General features: G+C 44.1%; 1 long non-coding RNA gene across 1 annotated transcript in view; it reads left to right on the top strand.

The window, feature by feature from the left end:
* The first annotated feature begins 1,734 nt into the window (after nucleotides 1–1,734).
* Nucleotides 1,735–16,649, top strand: part of LOC136366265 (uncharacterized) — a 302,489-nt gene continuing 287,574 nt past the window's right edge. Inside the window, exon 1 of the long non-coding RNA XR_010744497.1 lies at nucleotides 1,735–1,821. This is a non-coding gene — a long non-coding RNA (uncharacterized lncRNA). The remainder of the gene's footprint in view (nucleotides 1,822–16,649) is intronic.

The raw sequence follows: 16,649 nt of genomic DNA, 5'->3' as shown, positions 1-16,649 counted from the left end.
ATGTGGGTTAGTGCATCCCTATTCAGCTGTCAAGTGCTACACCACCAAATACTAAAACACCTTTCAGTTCTCTCTGTTCAGAGGGCTGAGGAAATTGGGGACAGACCTGGTTAGCAATGGCCCCTGTTTTGGAAAAAGTGTTCAATGGTCTCTACTGACATATTTCATACATCTCCCCAGCAGTGACATTGCTCACAGCACAGGAACCTGCCCCAAGCCGTGGGACCAGCACCAAGTGCCATCTGATTGAATTACATGGGCAAATTTACCTGTACCCCAGGCGGCTCCTGGAGGTCTTCCATTCACAGTGGACAAGGCCCAAATCAGCTTGCCTTGCAGGACTCCTGCCCAAGCTCCTGTGGCTGCAGATATGTGAACAAATCTGCATCAGAGAGAGCTGAGGGCAGCAGGAACCGTAATGATGCTGGCAGTGAGCTAAATTCCATGTGTCAGCACTGGGACTTCACAGTAGCACTGGCGTGGAAATTGGATTAGTAGCTTCAACTAAACAGAGCTTAAGCCATTATAAAGTCAGTGGGAGGTTCTGATTGACCTCAGTGGGCTTTGGATCAACTCCCAGGAAGAGTATGACCAAACCAGACAGTGCTACCACAAAACATTGTTCCTAGAAGAGTTCCTTGCCCATGACAGAAGTGTTTCTAGTGAACAGTTTTCTAGTGGAGAGCCTGGGCTACTGAGAGGATTGTCTGGCAGGCTTTTGAAGCCAGATTCTTGAGGTACTGGCTCTTGAAAGCAAGTGTCAGACAGGGAGCAGACAGTTTGGTCTAGTCCAATCTTCCTTTTACTGTGACCTAGTCAACCCTAGGGGTTATTAACCAGATTTTCTTAGAGTTGTTTTCCCCGTCTTGAAATCTCTGCTTAGGACCTCAAGAGTATGGAGAGCTGGAGGGTTTTTGTGAGTACTAAGCAAATTCTGCTCTCTGCTTCTTCTACCCTTGCTGTGAAAGAAGAACATGATGCCACTTGAGATGAACAAATGGAAACTGCCACCTAAACTTTTGGACAGCTACTTCTTTTGGGGAAAAAAAAAAATAATACAGTGAATATATCAACTTTAACCTTGACTTTTGTTTTCCAAACCTGCTAATTAACTGAGGGGAAAAAATATGTTTTATGGGCAGATACCTTCACTACTCACACTGTACAGAAAAGAAAGACATGGTCCAAAGCCTGCCATTAAATGTTTCTCATGATTGCTTGTTGTTAGAAGGGAGCTGCAGCTATGCTAATACAGTGTGCTCTCTACAAAAAACCCTGTAATTGGGACAAGGCAGCCACAAAGCTTCCCGCAGCTGGCAGGAATTGTGACTGTTCTCTTCAGCTTTAATCATGGCTTTTAAAGCAGATCAGTAACAGCCACAATTAGCCTTTTAGATTGGTCTCAGAAATTACCATTTTTAAAATATGGTGACTCTGCAGGCACAGACCCAAAAGCTCTGAGCTCTGCATAAAACGAGCAGCCTGTGACTTGTTTGTCGCTTGTTTGGTTGCTCCTTTGTTTCTGCAGAATTGTGGTTCTAAAAAGCCGACAGGAACTTGTAGAGACATCTCAAGAGGAAATGACTTTAGCCACCTCCTTTTCCTCAATGAACCCACCCTCTGAGACAGCTTCTGCTCTGAAGCAGTGTCTGGCACTCCGGCTGTGTGTGAGGGAAGGGAGGCACGGCCATGTGGTGGCTGCTGCCTCAAAAGGTCGCTGGTTCTTGCTCAGCAGGAAAAAAAAAAAAAAAAAAAAAAAAAAAAAAAAAAAAAAAAAAAAAAAAAAAAAAAAAAACCACCACAAACTTTGAATCTTACTTAGTAGGGAAGGATTGAAAACGGAGCCTTTGAGAACCAAGAGGTGAAATAAACAGGAAAAAATTTCATTCCAGCGAAGGTCCCTGAAGATCCCTGAAGATGCTCCCCATGGGCTGATGTGGAAAGCAGGGCAGGAATAGGAGCAAGCAGCTCGTTAGAGCAGGTGGTGGAGTTGCAGGTTGCTGTTGAGAGGGTCTTTCAGAGCACCTCCACAAACAGCAGCAGTCAGCCTGAACAAGGCTGGCAAGAGCTTGTTTTGCTCAAATCTGCCTCTGCTAAGCCGCTCAGGAGTTTCTGTGTGCGCAGCAAGGTTCCTGGGTGACCCTCAGATCTTTTGTGAGCCCTCTGTGTTAGCCACGCCAGTCCTGGCAGACAGAACTGGGTATCCCCGCCGGAGATCTCTCTCTCCCTATTCTGTGTGGGATTACAAACGCCTCATTCCTTCTTGGAGGGTTTGCCAGCACGGCAACACAAAGGAGCCTTTTCAAGTACAGATCTGGCCTTTGTGCCTCAGGGCTTAATTCTCTGATGCTGCAGCAGCTTTGTACCACTCTGGCTTACAGAGTCTTTAAAGTACAAGTGTAAGTGCACTTGGATGTGTCTCCGTGTCAGGTGGTAACAGGATGTTTCTTACCTACCTCAAAGAGTGACGGAGCGCTGTTATCAACCAACACTTCCACCGGGCTTTGATTTCCCTCCAAAAAGCACTTTTCCATTGACACTCCTGCCTGGGTCTCACTGAAGCGTGTTCTCCACAGCATCCCTGGCAGGCTGGTGTGCCAGGTGACTTCTTTGTTCCCAAAACTTCATTACCCGTCTCAAGAGCTGCCTGTGCCTCGGGCAGCGGAGGGTTTGGGAATGAGATGTGGCAGCTGGATCTCTGTGGCACACATGAGCAGTCCACAGCCTGCTCTGTGTTGTCCTGCTTCTATAAAAACAACAGGAAGATGATGTTCCCTGAGCCAAGCTTTCCAAGAAATGCAATTATAAAATGGCCAAAGGATAAAAAAAAAAAAAAAAAAAAAAAATCCACGTGTGTAAGAAATACTGATGAAACCTACAGCCCATGCAGCATATCCATAAAGAATTCTGATTTTTCCTTGCTTTATTTCTGACACAAAATCGGGAAATTTATAAAAATCTTCATTTTTCAACACCGTAATTTGTCTTTCTCTATACTCACCACGGACCTAGGAAGAAAAGAGTTGAATCCTCAATTACAGGAGACTTTCAAAGAAGCAAAGGAAAATCAGCTTTATGGAGCAATCCTGCTTGATGAATAACATGTGGAGCTTAGGCTGAGCCTTTCATCTCCGTGGGCTGCAAGGACATGTGGACAGCAGAGCAAAGTACCCACTTTGTACTTCAAGCCTGTCATTCACCACATCTGCTCAATCAAATGGCATTGAAAGGTGGAAATGCTGATTTTGTCCATGATGGCTGATAATGGGTTTAACACCTCCCTGGGAAAGTGCAGCAGGAATTGGCAGGAATATAAACCTTATATTTCCTGAGGTCACACTTTGCTTTTAAAATGGGGCTTTCTGCTGCTGTAAATAGGGGGGATGCTGAGCCAGAGCCATCATTAAGGTTTACATGTTCTGCACTGCCCATTACTACATCAAAATCTGCACATAGCATGCCCAGCAGGAATCTGATAAACCAAACGCTTCTGAATGCAGTTTAATGCTGGGCTTTCAATTATTCCCACTTTATAAAGTTAATCATTGAGGCAATGTACATTAACAGTAAACCAAAAGGTGCCTTCACCAAGGACAAACGCTATTAGAGTGACTGTGAATGATTCCTATTATAAATAGCAAAGGAAAGGATAATGAGTTTATTTCAAATGTCAAAATGGGCTGCAATTCCACCCCATAGCTTTAAGGGATCAGAAACCATCTTTTCTTGTGTGTATTTGTAATAACTGACACTAGGATGGAGCACAAGCAAATGACTTAGTGCTCGTGTTAGCTTTGCCCACCTCCTCCCTGCTCACCAATTCCCAAATATCACGTGTGAGGCACACATCCTCTCCACTGCTTTGTTTCTCCTCATTCTGTAGTATCTCCTAGAAATGCCAGCACCAAGCACTAATGGGAGCATTTTAACAGCGAATTCAGGAACACTTGCGTGTAACAAGAGCAGAGCCTTATTCAGAGCTGTATGGCCCTCGTGGATGTGCAGTTGCTGAAAATGTATCAAGTGGGTGCTGTTGTCTTGCTGTTCTCTTTTTATGCCATTCAGCAAAAATGTGCATATTTAGATTCAGAATTCCTGTCCATGGGAAAATGAAAAGCTTTTTTCTATCCTTCCCATCCCAAAATGGAAGGGAAAACATCTTAAAAATTTTGAATTTTTGAGATTTTTTTCAACCTGTTTTCAGGAATGAAATAATGTCGGCTGGGGCAGCAAACGTCCTTGCTGGCTCACACAAGGTGAAGTTTTGTGTCTCGTTTAAGCAGGTTCTGTTTCTCTGTGTTGCACAGAGGATATGTGGCTCTCAGAGCACAGAGGCTGTGGTGTTTGGTGGGAAATTATCTCCCTTAGATCATCAAAATCTCCTAAATATGTTTTCTTTGCCATGATTCAGGTTTTATGCACAGTCCTTGTCTAAACTTTGCAAAGGTCTCGCCTCAGAAAACCCTTTTTCCCCTAGAAATAACAGATTAAAAATTCAACATCTTGTGAAAAATTCAAGAAAAATTGTTCTTTATAATTAAAATTTTAATTGATATCTGCTTGAATATGTTATCTGATTCATTATTGAAATTCTATTCTTACTAAGCTTTTTTATTTAAAAAAAATTGCAGGGTTTCATTAAAAGAAATGTGACAGGTCTAAATGTCTTCAAAGGGAAGTTATTTTGCATAATGAATTGTGGCATTCAAGCCAACCTCATTGTCTGCTCTCACATCTGATAATGCCATGTGGTACAGACAGCCTCTCACATCCATGGAAACGTAATATTTGACACCACTATTTTTAAAATTGCTGTATTAGCATGTAATGCAACTGAGTTTCATGAGGTTTCAGGATGAGGCTTACAGAATTGCCCAAGGGGATATTATACATGGTACCAACAAATCAACCAACCTGCCCATGGCTTTAATTTCTTGCAGAGAGCAAGACTTGGTGATAAGGTCAACTCTGAAGAAAAATCCAGCAAAATTTTCTTCATCTGAACGTGAAACCCACTTTATTAACAGAGAGTATTTAACTTGCTGCTTGAATGAAGGAAAATGTTTCATAAAAATAGCTTGGGAAAAAAAAGACAATTGCCTATTTCTTCCTAAGGTGGTCTATAACTTCTAGACAGTGTCCTGCTAATTGCAAAAAACCTGACGCATTCAAGTCATAAATCAACATTTCTCAAGGCAGCCAAAATAGCCTTTAAAATTCATTTGGGTAAGACTGCTTTAGTGCAGTGCTGAAACCACAGTTTCTCAACAGCAGCTTCCTATTCAACCCAAGTTCCTCTGCCAAGAGCTGGTAAGACAAATAGGAAAGCTGGGGCAGAAAACAGAGAGCAAAGAAAACTTTGCTGCAAATTATACACAAAATTATTTTAAGTTGTCTCATTTCAAGTGTCTTTTGCCTCCACCATATCTCACAGTAACTCTTTCAGGAGGGATGGGTTGTGCTGATCAGCTCTGGCTCACTCCTTGTTCAGTCTCCCAAGGGCAGCTTTCCCCACCCAAGGGATGAGGAAGCACGTTTAGGATTTCACACATTTTGCTTGAAACTGCAAGCAGGACTTGACCACAGAGTGATTTGCAGAAGATAGCTCTCTTCCAGGGGATCTTCCTCCCTACTGTGTTTTGCCTAATTCTGTCTGTCCCATCTCTGATTTGATTTATATTCCTTTTTCTTTCCTTAGTCAGCCTCTCCCGAATGCACATCATCTCCCTCCATCATCTTCCTGATCAGGAGGGAAAAGTGATTATCCTGTGGCTCCCGCTAATCCTCACGCCCCATCACTTGAAAGGTTCTTTTAGGGTGATGATTTCCAGCCTTCCTGAAATTGAGTAAAAATTAACACTTAGAAACCCCAGGGTCTGTGTTCTGCTGATCTGACCCCAGGCAAAACACGGCTCTGGCTGGGGCTGTTTTACATCTAATCACAGCAGAAGAACAGCTCCTACCCAGTCTTATTTGTAGGGTTTTTTTATCTCACTGTCCAGCTAAGCCAATCAATTGCTGCAAACTGTGTTGTGCTGCAGGGTAAGGAATAATAGAGAAATGCTCTCAGCCAAACTGTACAAATGTTCCTCCTACTAGTGTGTGTCTGTGTTGGAACAGCAGCCCAGGTAATGCCACTGCTCCTTGACAGGGCTCTTACAGCTCTTCCACTTTCAGGGAGAAAAACATAACAAGAGCCATCACTCACCTCAGGAAGCATCCACGGAATAATTACTCCCTCCAAAACAATTATATCTGCAAAATGCTCCTTTTCCTCAGAGGGAAGATCCTCGTGGAGACTGTTCCCAATTAAGGTTAATATATGCCTCTATTTCTTCAGGAAAAGGGTTGTTCTGGTCCCCACTGGAACCACTCGGAGACTTTAATGGTCTTTGAACCAAGCCCAGTGACAATGTGTCTTCATTAGTGATAGGAGTGCTCCCTTGCTTCAGGTTAGTCTGAGGTTTGGATGTTTATCCATCACACTGTGCCATGCTGGGGACAAGAAATTGGACAGGAACTTAGGGGAAGAACTGAGATTTCCTACAATTTGGCCTCTCCTCGTGCCTGATTCAAGGGCTGCATGGAGGATGGAATTTTCAGTAACATTTGCTCTGGTGACACTTGTTGGGACCAGGCCCTACCTCCAGTGGCTGGGAAATCACAAAATCATGGAGTGGTTTTGGTTGGAAGAGACCTTAAAGCTCATCTCAGTCCAACCCACTGCTGTGGGCAGGGACACCTTCCCATAGGTTGTTCCAAAATGGGGCTGGGCAGCTCAGCACTGGTTCTGGACACACTCCAGTGTCCCCAGCTGTCAACTGGTGTCCTCTGGATCATCACTGGAGCAGCATATTCTCCTGAGTCATATGCACACTGAAGTAGTCCTCAGTTTAGGGGCTGGAAGTTGCCAAGAGAGGGGAAGGAAATGAATAATTATGCAGCAATCTTTCTTGCTTTATACCTCTGCAAAACAGCTTTGGAATGATTTCTGTGTCAATTGCCCCACAACAACAACATCTAAGGTTCCTGGGAGGAGCAGGGATTATATATATATATATATTTTTTTTTTTAAATGGAATTATTGTTTGGTTTCAGAGCCATATTAAGCAAGCAAATTGCCAGACAGCTACCCTCGAGCTCTCTGCAGAGTCACTCTTACCAAATGCCTGGAAAATTTGAAGACAAATTCCCTCTGACTTTCATGGGCTCCTTTATCACCTCGTCCACACTTTCATCACCCTGCTTATGTTTTCCTGTATATCCTATTACTTTTTACAACAAACAGGGTGCAGTTGTTAATATTGATCACCATTCTTTCCCTCACACACAGACTGACTTCTCTCCCTCTCCCTTTCATCACGCAGTTGTCAATCTCTACTCTTACCCTGGTTTAGATATAGTATAAGCTTTTTCTTTCTATTTGTCATTATCCAGTAAATGACTCCTCTGCACTGAATCTGTGCTACAAAATCTCTGCAATGTGCTGGTACTTGAAGTTCCCCCTAATTCTCCCAGTGCTGTGGTTTCCAAAGCTTTGCTCTCTTGCCATGGCTGTCTGTGCAGCATTTTGCACTGTTCCCTTCAGGATTGCTTTTCTCAGCTCCTCCAGCAGTGTAAGGGTTTCCTTCCAAAATATCCCTGGTTCCTCTTGGCATCCAGGTGCCTGTAGCACATTACAATGAATAGGGGGAAATAAGTCAGTTGTGAGCTGCAGACAGATGAAGGGGTTGTGCCAGCCTTAAATCAACCAGAGCATCTAAATGTTTGTTAAAAACAATAATAAGCACCCTCTCATCAAATGTAGTACTCAAAAAACTATTGGATTTTAATCAAATGAGAATGAAGGCAGCAGACAGTGGCTCCTATTCATCTCAAGGCATCTTAATTCTGGCTCCAAATATTGCTGAAAGTGAGATGAATGGGAACTACTGACACCACTGGCAGAGTCAGCTCTTGGCTCCTGATCACTATTAAAGCAGCTCAGACTCAGTGCCCACCCATCATGGGGTTTCAAGAGAAAGCCTGTGCCTTGGAGTAATAGAGACTTTAACTTCTTAGTATAAATATACAGAATTGAGCCCCCATCTTCCTCCAATCTTAAAAACTGTTTGGACCTGTGCCTCAGTCCAATATTCCATAATCCCTACCTGGGAGGGGAACCACCATGATCAAATGGCTCTTCTCCTGCTCTCCACTTGTGTTGGGTTTTACACTGGGTGTCTTTGCAGCTGGACCAGATGAGCATCACAGGACCCTTCCAAGTGAACTACTTCCAATCCATTCCATTCCATTCCATTCCATTCCATTCCATTCCATTCCATTCCATTCCATTCCATTCCATTCCATTCGGACTGGAACCATTCCTACACAAGACATTGCACTGGCCCTGAGCCCCCAACCCAGACATGTCACACACTGCAAGACCCCTCTTAGCTCCAGACCCACCTCTGCTGACTTTAAGAGCTCTGGGCTCTCAGGGTGTGCAGTCTGCTCTGAAATACTCTTGGGAGGTGGAGGGACGTTTGCAGTTTGGGATCCAGGTGAAATAAGTAGAAGAGCAACAAGGCAAAAATAACACTGAAGCTGCTCAGACCATGCTGTGCATCAGCACAGGAGGGATCCCACTGAGCATTCCAGCCAGCTCTGCCAGGATGGGATCCCACTCAGCATCACCAGCTGTCTGAGGAGTCATTTCCAAAGCCACTGAGTTTCTCTGTGCTCAAATGAAAGCAATACTCATGGGCTATAAAGCAGTAGTTGGATTTTACAATGTCTGTGTTGCTTATCAAACTTTTGAACTCTGTCAGAAATATGAGAAACACATGTGAGAGTTGCTCGTGAATATACAATGAAATTGTTTCTTTCTGGGAAGCAGAGATGCTTATCAAATAAATGAATAAAACAAAGTATTCCTTCTTAACATGGAGCTTACATCTTTAATAAATATCAGCCTCATGTTCTCATGAGAATCTTATTATACAACTTCCTTCACTGATTCATGTATTAATACCGTTTTGTATTAAGCTGGTACATAATTGATGATATGGAAGTGTTTTCATATAACAACTCCTTCACTGCATAATATAACCCACTTATCATATTTTCAGCTCGAAATTCAGAAAGTTCACGCATGCATTATACACTAAAATGAACACATTAACTGTATAAAAGTACAGTATATCACTTGCAAATTGCATGCAAACCAAAGAAAATATACAATGCTAAATGCTGACTTTGATACAGCTCATGTTGAAAGGCATAAATCAGCTAATAGAAAAAAAAAATTGAGCTCAGTGGAATGGAAAAATTCTCTGCAGGAAACCAGACCCAACCTGGTGATTTGGGTGCAACCTGTGCCCTTTATGGCTGTGATTAACTCATATGTTACCCATTCAGAGACAGGACTCTCCCCCAGAAAAAAACCAGTTCTGTCTTTCAGTACCACTCACCAGAAGCAGGTGAAATTCCTGAAGAGATTTGACTTTTAGGTTTAGGACATTATCGTTTTGCTTTGTATTCTTCAGCCTGGATTTTCTTAACAGGATTCAGCAATACTTCAATATCTAATATGGTAAAATTACCTAAGGCTCAGGAGGTTGTTCTGTTTTATAAAAGCTATTTAAAACTAAGCCCAGGAAGACAGAGAAGGAAACCTTCTTCCTGCCAAACAGCACACCAGGGCAGTGGCAGCACAGACCAACACTCCCTGTATTGACTTACAAGGTTTTCATCCTGTGGAGCTCATTTTACAGATGCTCAGGCACAACCATTAATATTGGAGAGCTCTCCGGAATAAGCTCACTGATAAAAAAGATGATGCTTTACAGGAGGAACACGTTTCCACTTCAGCTACATGCAAACAGAGGGAGAGTTCATTTCTGTGCTGCTGCTGTGTCCCAGGTGTCCCAGACTAGCAAAGGGACCCTGTGAGATGCCACCACTTGTCATGGACTTGTGCCAGCACAGGATTGGCTCTGAGTTTTCAGATGCTGTTTAATTCCCTGTTATCTCCACAAGAGGGAATGGCTTTAAACTGAAAGAAAACAGGGTTAGATTAGATATTGGGAAGAAATTCTTCACAGTGGGGGTGGGCAGGTTCTGGCACAGGTTGACCAGATTTGCTGTGGCTGCCCCTGGAACCCTGGAAGTGCCCACGACCAGGTTGGACAGGGCTTGGAGAAATCCTGGGACACTGGAAAGTGTCCCTGCCAAGGCAGGGGGTGGAACAGGATGGGCTTTAAGGTCCCTTCCAACCCTAACCATTTTATGATTCTATGTTGCACCATTAAAAATCTAACAGTACTGCACCTCCTGGCTCTTCCCCCTCCACCACAGCATGGGCTCATCACTTCTCTGCTGTTAGAAAAGGTACTCAGGACCCTGGGTTCCCTTCCAGCTCCCTTGGGCAGGTGCCAAGCCACACTACCTGACCTTTCAACTCTCTTCCCTCAAAATGACCTCTCACTTCCCTACCCCACGGCTCCTCTGGGCAGTAAAACAAGCCTTGCTCCAGAGACAGCCTGATCCATTATTAATCCAGCATCATCACTATGTCTGGGGCTTTGAGTCCAAGGCAGAAATAAAAAGACAGCAGCACAGGCAGACTGGGAGCACAATCAGAACAGTGTTTGTAATTTAATAGAGCTACCTGGAGTAATGCTATAATCTCCAACAGCCTTCATGAGTTGTTCAGAGAGAGATTCCCTAAATCCTCAAATCAGCTACAAATATATAGTTGCATTACTACCATGGATTTAAATGCTTTTGAAGTCAACAGAGAGATTCTTATGGATTTTTTATAGGCTTATGTGGTATTTACATATATATACACATAGAAATACATATATTACATATACATATATATATATATATATATATTTATATATATAAATCTCCCTAGTGGGTTAATCTGGATTGAGAGTCCCTGAGGAACTCGTAGCTGAGACCCTAAGGAAAGGCACAGCCAGAAACCTCTCTGTCTGTAGGGTTTTATTATAATGCATTTTGAACACAGTTTTTATTTCATTAACCACCACCTTTCTTTCCTTTTTTCAAGGCAAGAGTTGTCTCTATTCTGTGATGTAGACATCACCAGAGTATGTTCCCAAGGAGGCCAATTTAGACACTGACAAGAAAATCACCCATTCCATTTGGACATGGAAAAAATTGTATTTTTGCAGCTGGAAAAGAAAAAGAAAAAAATCCTTCCATGTAATCTTAATCAGGTTTGCTGGACAAATCAGGGAAAGACAGAGGTTTTGCCAAAATGAGGATCAAAATTACGGGAAAAGGTAACTGAGCTTTATTTGCTTGTCTCATTGCAGTAGTTTCCCCAAGCCCCTGGTGTTCCCTTGGTGCAGAAGCAAGGCCAGCTGGATGCTTTCATGACTTGCACAGACCCACCCAGAGCCTCCAACGCTGGTCTGGGTCACCCATTCATTTTTCATCCCTGTTTTTATCTTGCCTATCTTGCTCCCTTTCTGCCCCCATTTCCATGGTCTCCCATGACACAATCCCCTCTTCTTCCACCTTATTTTGAGCAGTGTTCCTGCTGCTGCTGCCTTTCCTCAGCTCCTAAGGGATGCAGGGGCTGAGGGATGACACCGGGTCAGAGCAGCTCCAGCATCACCCACAGCTCTGGACAGGCAAAGGCAGCAACAGCCAAAACCACCATCGAGCAGAATCACAGGAGATACCAAAAGACAGAGGGCTGGGGGACAGCTTCTGCCAGGGGGCTCGACAGACAAAAGGAAGTGAGGTGAGGGACAGGGTAAAAATAAACACAGGTGCCCTTGGGAGGGCACAGATCAGATCAGAAGGCTCTGACATTTTAACTGACGTCTGTGAAAGCATTTCCAAACCAGAGAGCAACTTGCTGTGGAAGGGGGGGATGCTCCAATGAGGGGAAAAAAAATCCTTTTTTTAATTCAGTAAAAAGGATGGTATAATTAAATGGTTTTGTTTCATACTGATTTGGGGATGGGGGATTAAAAGTAAATAAAAAGCCTGGTTTGTATTCTAAGGGCTGTTTCTCACCTCAGTGGTCCTGCCAGTTGGGAAGAAAATCTTTTCATAAAAGTCCAGGATGGGTTTAGCACACCAAGTCCTGCTGCTTGTTCTCAGCAGTGGACAAAAATCCTGTGGAAAGCCAACAGCATGGACTAGGTCTGTCATCACTGCAGGATCTCAAAAAGCTCTGCCTGGGAGTCACACAAGGCTTAACACACAGAACTAGGCACCACTGCCATACAAACACAGGGAAAGGGTAATAAAAAAAAATTAGCTGAAAACCCAAGCTTCTTTAACCAGATAATTTAAATTTTTTGGTCCATATTTCTTTGTTTCAAAGCAGAAGAGAAAAAACAAAACGAAACCAAAAGCAAACAGAAAGTGCAAATGAAGACCAAGAACAAAAGGTGAGGTGTGTGTCTAGTGGATAAGTAAAGCATGGATATGGAGTATGAAACCTCAAGCTTCTTAAAATGTCTTTCTATTGCTAATTAAAACACTGTGGAGAATTTCCTATGGGAAGAATCCTGAAAATTGAGCTTTGTGGCGCAGTTCTGGTAGAGGGGTAGGATACAACTGCCTCCCTCTCAGACAAAATCCTCTCCCACACTTCTTTCCACCATGCTCTCTCAGTCCAGCTTCCCACACACCTCACCACACTGTCCACCCTCTCAGTGAAGAAATGTTTCCTAATATCCAATCTTAATCTCCTCTGCCACAACTTGAGACCATTTCTTCTTATCCTATTACTTGTTCCTGGGAGAGGATACTGCCCCCCACCCTGCTTCAATCTTTTGGACAGTGGGAAGGTCCTCCCTGAGTCTGCTTATCTCCAGGGTTAACACCTCCAGCTCACTCAGCTGCTGCTCATAAGACTTTTCAGGGCAGTTTCTCTCAGGGATGTGTCATGTGCTGGATTCTGCAGGTCAGGAGCACAGGGAACCTTTGCAATCCTCTCTCTGCTCCCCAAACCCTGGCCCAGTGCAGCCCCCCTGGCACAGATCCTCTCCCAATCTTCTCCCCACCCAGCCCTGCTCACCACCAGTTTCAAAGCACAAATCCCAACCTTTGCACTTGCTGGAATAATCTTGTGCCATGTTCACAGAGATCAGACAGGATTTATTTCTCGATGAAACTCGGCTGATAACATAAAGCAAGTTATTAATCCACTCAGACCAGCCATCTAACACCCAAAGCCTGTTACTCTTGCTGGCTGGAAGGAGGTGTTTGATTGAATCAGGAGGGTCTTTTAGCTCTGTCTTCTTGTTTGAGTTGGAAGCTGCTTAAAAATATGTAGCCAGGGTTTGTGTCAATGCCTCCACCACCTGACTATTGGCTCTTTGTTACTGGTGACTGAAGCTGTGAACTGAGTCTTTGCAGTAAGAACAGGAACAAAAGTCAGGGTTCAAGTTCCCTCCACTACACTTTCATTTAGTACTGACATCCCAGGATTAGTAATAAGGCCAGTCCTGATTAATCATGTTTTGTTTGGTTTGGGGTTTTTTTGTCTTGAATATTCATTAAATATCTCTTTCTTTTGGGCTCTGAGCTCTGTTTCCCTGCCTCTCCCTGGTTATGGCTCACCAGCTCTCAGTCTTCTCTATCCCAAGCTGACATCCTCCATTTTTCAGCCTCTCCACCATGGACAGCCCTGTTCCTGGGATCATGGCACATCCCCGTACCCCTGCCACAGTGCCCAAGGGAGATCCCTGTGCCCACAGGCTGGGCAGGATGCAAGGCAATACCCTGCAGCATTTACTGCTCTTCTGGTCATGGAAAAGATGCACCTTAAGAGTTTGGGGGGTACAGATGCTTTGAAGATTGCTGTAGCTTCTAACACTTGTGGGTTTGTACCTCTGTGCTGAAAAACTCTGATTTCTCCATAGGAGTGGTTTAGATCTGTCAAAACTCTGTGTTTAGCTGCTGGTTTAACCAGCAGGGACTGGATTTTCTCTCCTTTTCTGTCAGAGGGTTTGATGAGAGAACTGGTATCAAGAGGATCAGCCAGAGAGTGATGATAATGCTTTTAGCATCTGAGCCAAAGCCCACTGCCTTTTGTGAAAGCGTTTTCATTGACTTCAGTGGGGTTTGATCAGCCCTGTGCCTCACACAGGACTGGGCAGGCTTTGCTTTGAACACAGCTTCAGCATCAGACACCAAAGTTTCCAAAGGCCACCAAGTGGCCCGGTCACAGAAGTTTCAGAACAGGCAGGGCAGCCAGGGGAGAAAAGAATTATTCTTTTTCCCTATGCTTTCAGCTCCTTAAATACCTTTCTCATGCCTCTCCCAATATATTTCTTTTTCAAGTATTCCCCAACATCTCCTAAAGCATCCAAAAAGAAAAAAAGACATCGCCTCGCTTTTAACAGATAGAGGTAAAACCCAAAAGATTTTGTATAAATAAACAAATAAATATGAGGGGAGCAAAGAAAGTAAACACAGAAAAGATGATTAAATGCTTTGAGAGGCTGACAGGAAGGCATTAGTTTAACTCCTCTCTCACACAGCCTGAAATCTGCTAAATGCAGGGAACGCAATTCTGCCTGTCTCTATTTATTGCATTATGCATAAACTCTTCTATCCAGGGAGACGAGCACATCTTGACACGCTGTGACAAGCTGCCAAAGTTTCTGCAAACAGGAGGTTCCTCAGCAGCCTCACTAAATGAGGACAGCCCACACGTGCCCAAAATCTGCCTCCCTGGGCACTCGTGCCAGGCACAGCAGGAACAAATGGGGGATGGAAAAGGCTGGCAATGGGAGCAGCACTGGAGCAGTGGATGTGAACTTCCACACCTCCCAACAGCCACTGTTGCTGCTTCAAATCAGAAATTAAATGAGCAGTCGTGAGCCTGTGACCATCCAAGGATTTAAATTCATTAAGATGCTGTTTGACTCCACGTATTTTTGGGGGGTGATGCCGCAGTCTCATTTCCCTCTTAGGTTTTCTGCCTCGTTACACACTAAAAACTGAAAGCTAATTAGCAGCTTGCACAAAATGCAGGAGGGATGAGGGAAGGTGTGACAGAGACAGGTGGCTGTCACCAGGGAATGTCTCTTCCCATAAACGCTGGTGCCCATTCACAGGCTCCAGAAAACCTTGTCCCCCAGAAAATAAATGCCAGCTGCAAAGCACACAGTGGTGTGTGCTCTGCTCCTCTTCAGCAGCTTCCCCTTTGCACCCCCAGTTAATTACAACTTTGAGGGACAGCAGCCCATGAGCATGGACGTGCAAACTCATTTCTCTTTAAATGAAACCTGGCTAAGGGTTGGGTTTTACTGGAACAATTTTCAAACAAACAAGCTCTGAAACTTCAAAGGAATCTTAAACTCCATTAAATAATACAGTTCCTTCACAGGGATTTCTCCTGGGAAGGGATGTCTTCGATTCAAGTGCCATGTTATGACAAGCATGACAGACTTGATAGCGATCTGTTCCAACTCATGACATTGCTTAAATTAGGTTAGATAGAATCTGTACAGGCTTTCCAAGGAAAGCTCCTCTGGGTCAAAGCACTATTATTTTTGTTAATGGCACTGAATTATGATTTTCTTCTCCTAGGAGTCATAAACTGTGTTGCTACACGGCACTACATCATGTAATGTATGTAATACATGATTCCTTAGTAGGGGTGGAAACTGTTACATTTGCATACATTAGAGCCAGAGTTGTAATCAGAATGTGTTTTCCCGCTTCCTTCATTGAATATTTATGGATTTCTTTCCCACTTCCCCCTCTGCTGCACATGTCTCTCCTTGACCTGGTGTCTTGCTCTGTCTCATTCAAGCTGTGGAAGGGCTGGCAGGCTCATGGCAGGCTCCTGTTGCACAGCAGACACCCAGTGCCTGGCTGCCTCTCAGGCTGCTCTCTCAGCCTCACTCTCTGCCGTGCACATGCAGCCGCAGCCTCGGCCATGTGGGAAGGCAGATGGAGGCAGAAAGCAGCTCCACTCCATCCCTGTGGGCTCAGGAGCACATCAGGCCAGGCAGCTGCTGACAGCACCCTTGCAGGTAAGCAAGGGGATTTTAAGGTTGTAGCAACTCCTGAGCAAGCTTGAAAACCCCACAGCCAGCAGATGACAGGGTAGAAAGGCACAGGGTGATGCCTTCAGTGCTGTGCCTCTGTGTTCAGTATGTTCCATACAGTTATTTCCAAAGGTTCGGGTCTCTAAAGGTGCTCTGGGTTCCTAAATCTCTGATGCTTTACTCAGAAATCCTGTTTAGCAGCCCACCAAGCAAACCCACGCTTGTATTCTTCCACAGCTTTGATAGTTCACATCTCAAATTTAAAATGAGTCATTCAAGTGCAAACATAGATGATAGACTTAAAGGATTTGTTCTGAGCTCACATGAGCATACCTGTTTTCCCATCATGACAAAGCAAGACAGGAGACCGACACCCATTTTAATTTGCAGAGAGGCTGGAGGCCCTCTGAGCAGCCTGGACAAAGGAAAGCAGCATGTGCACACATGAGCACAGAAACAAAGCTGCAAAGCTGGAAAACCATGAGAAAGATCAAGAAGCAGAAGAAATCCAAATTGCTTTTGTATGCTATAAAACAAGTATATAAAGCTCTAGGAAAAATGCTTGGATCTCCAGTCCACAAACCCACACTCGGGCCATTTCGCTGAATACAG

The sequence above is a fragment of the Sylvia atricapilla genome, chromosome 11 (genome assembly GCF_009819655.1).
Source record: "Sylvia atricapilla isolate bSylAtr1 chromosome 11, bSylAtr1.pri, whole genome shotgun sequence".
NCBI lineage: Eukaryota > Metazoa > Chordata > Aves > Passeriformes > Sylviidae > Sylvia > Sylvia atricapilla.
This window is presented reverse-complemented; position numbering and strand designations above follow the sequence as displayed.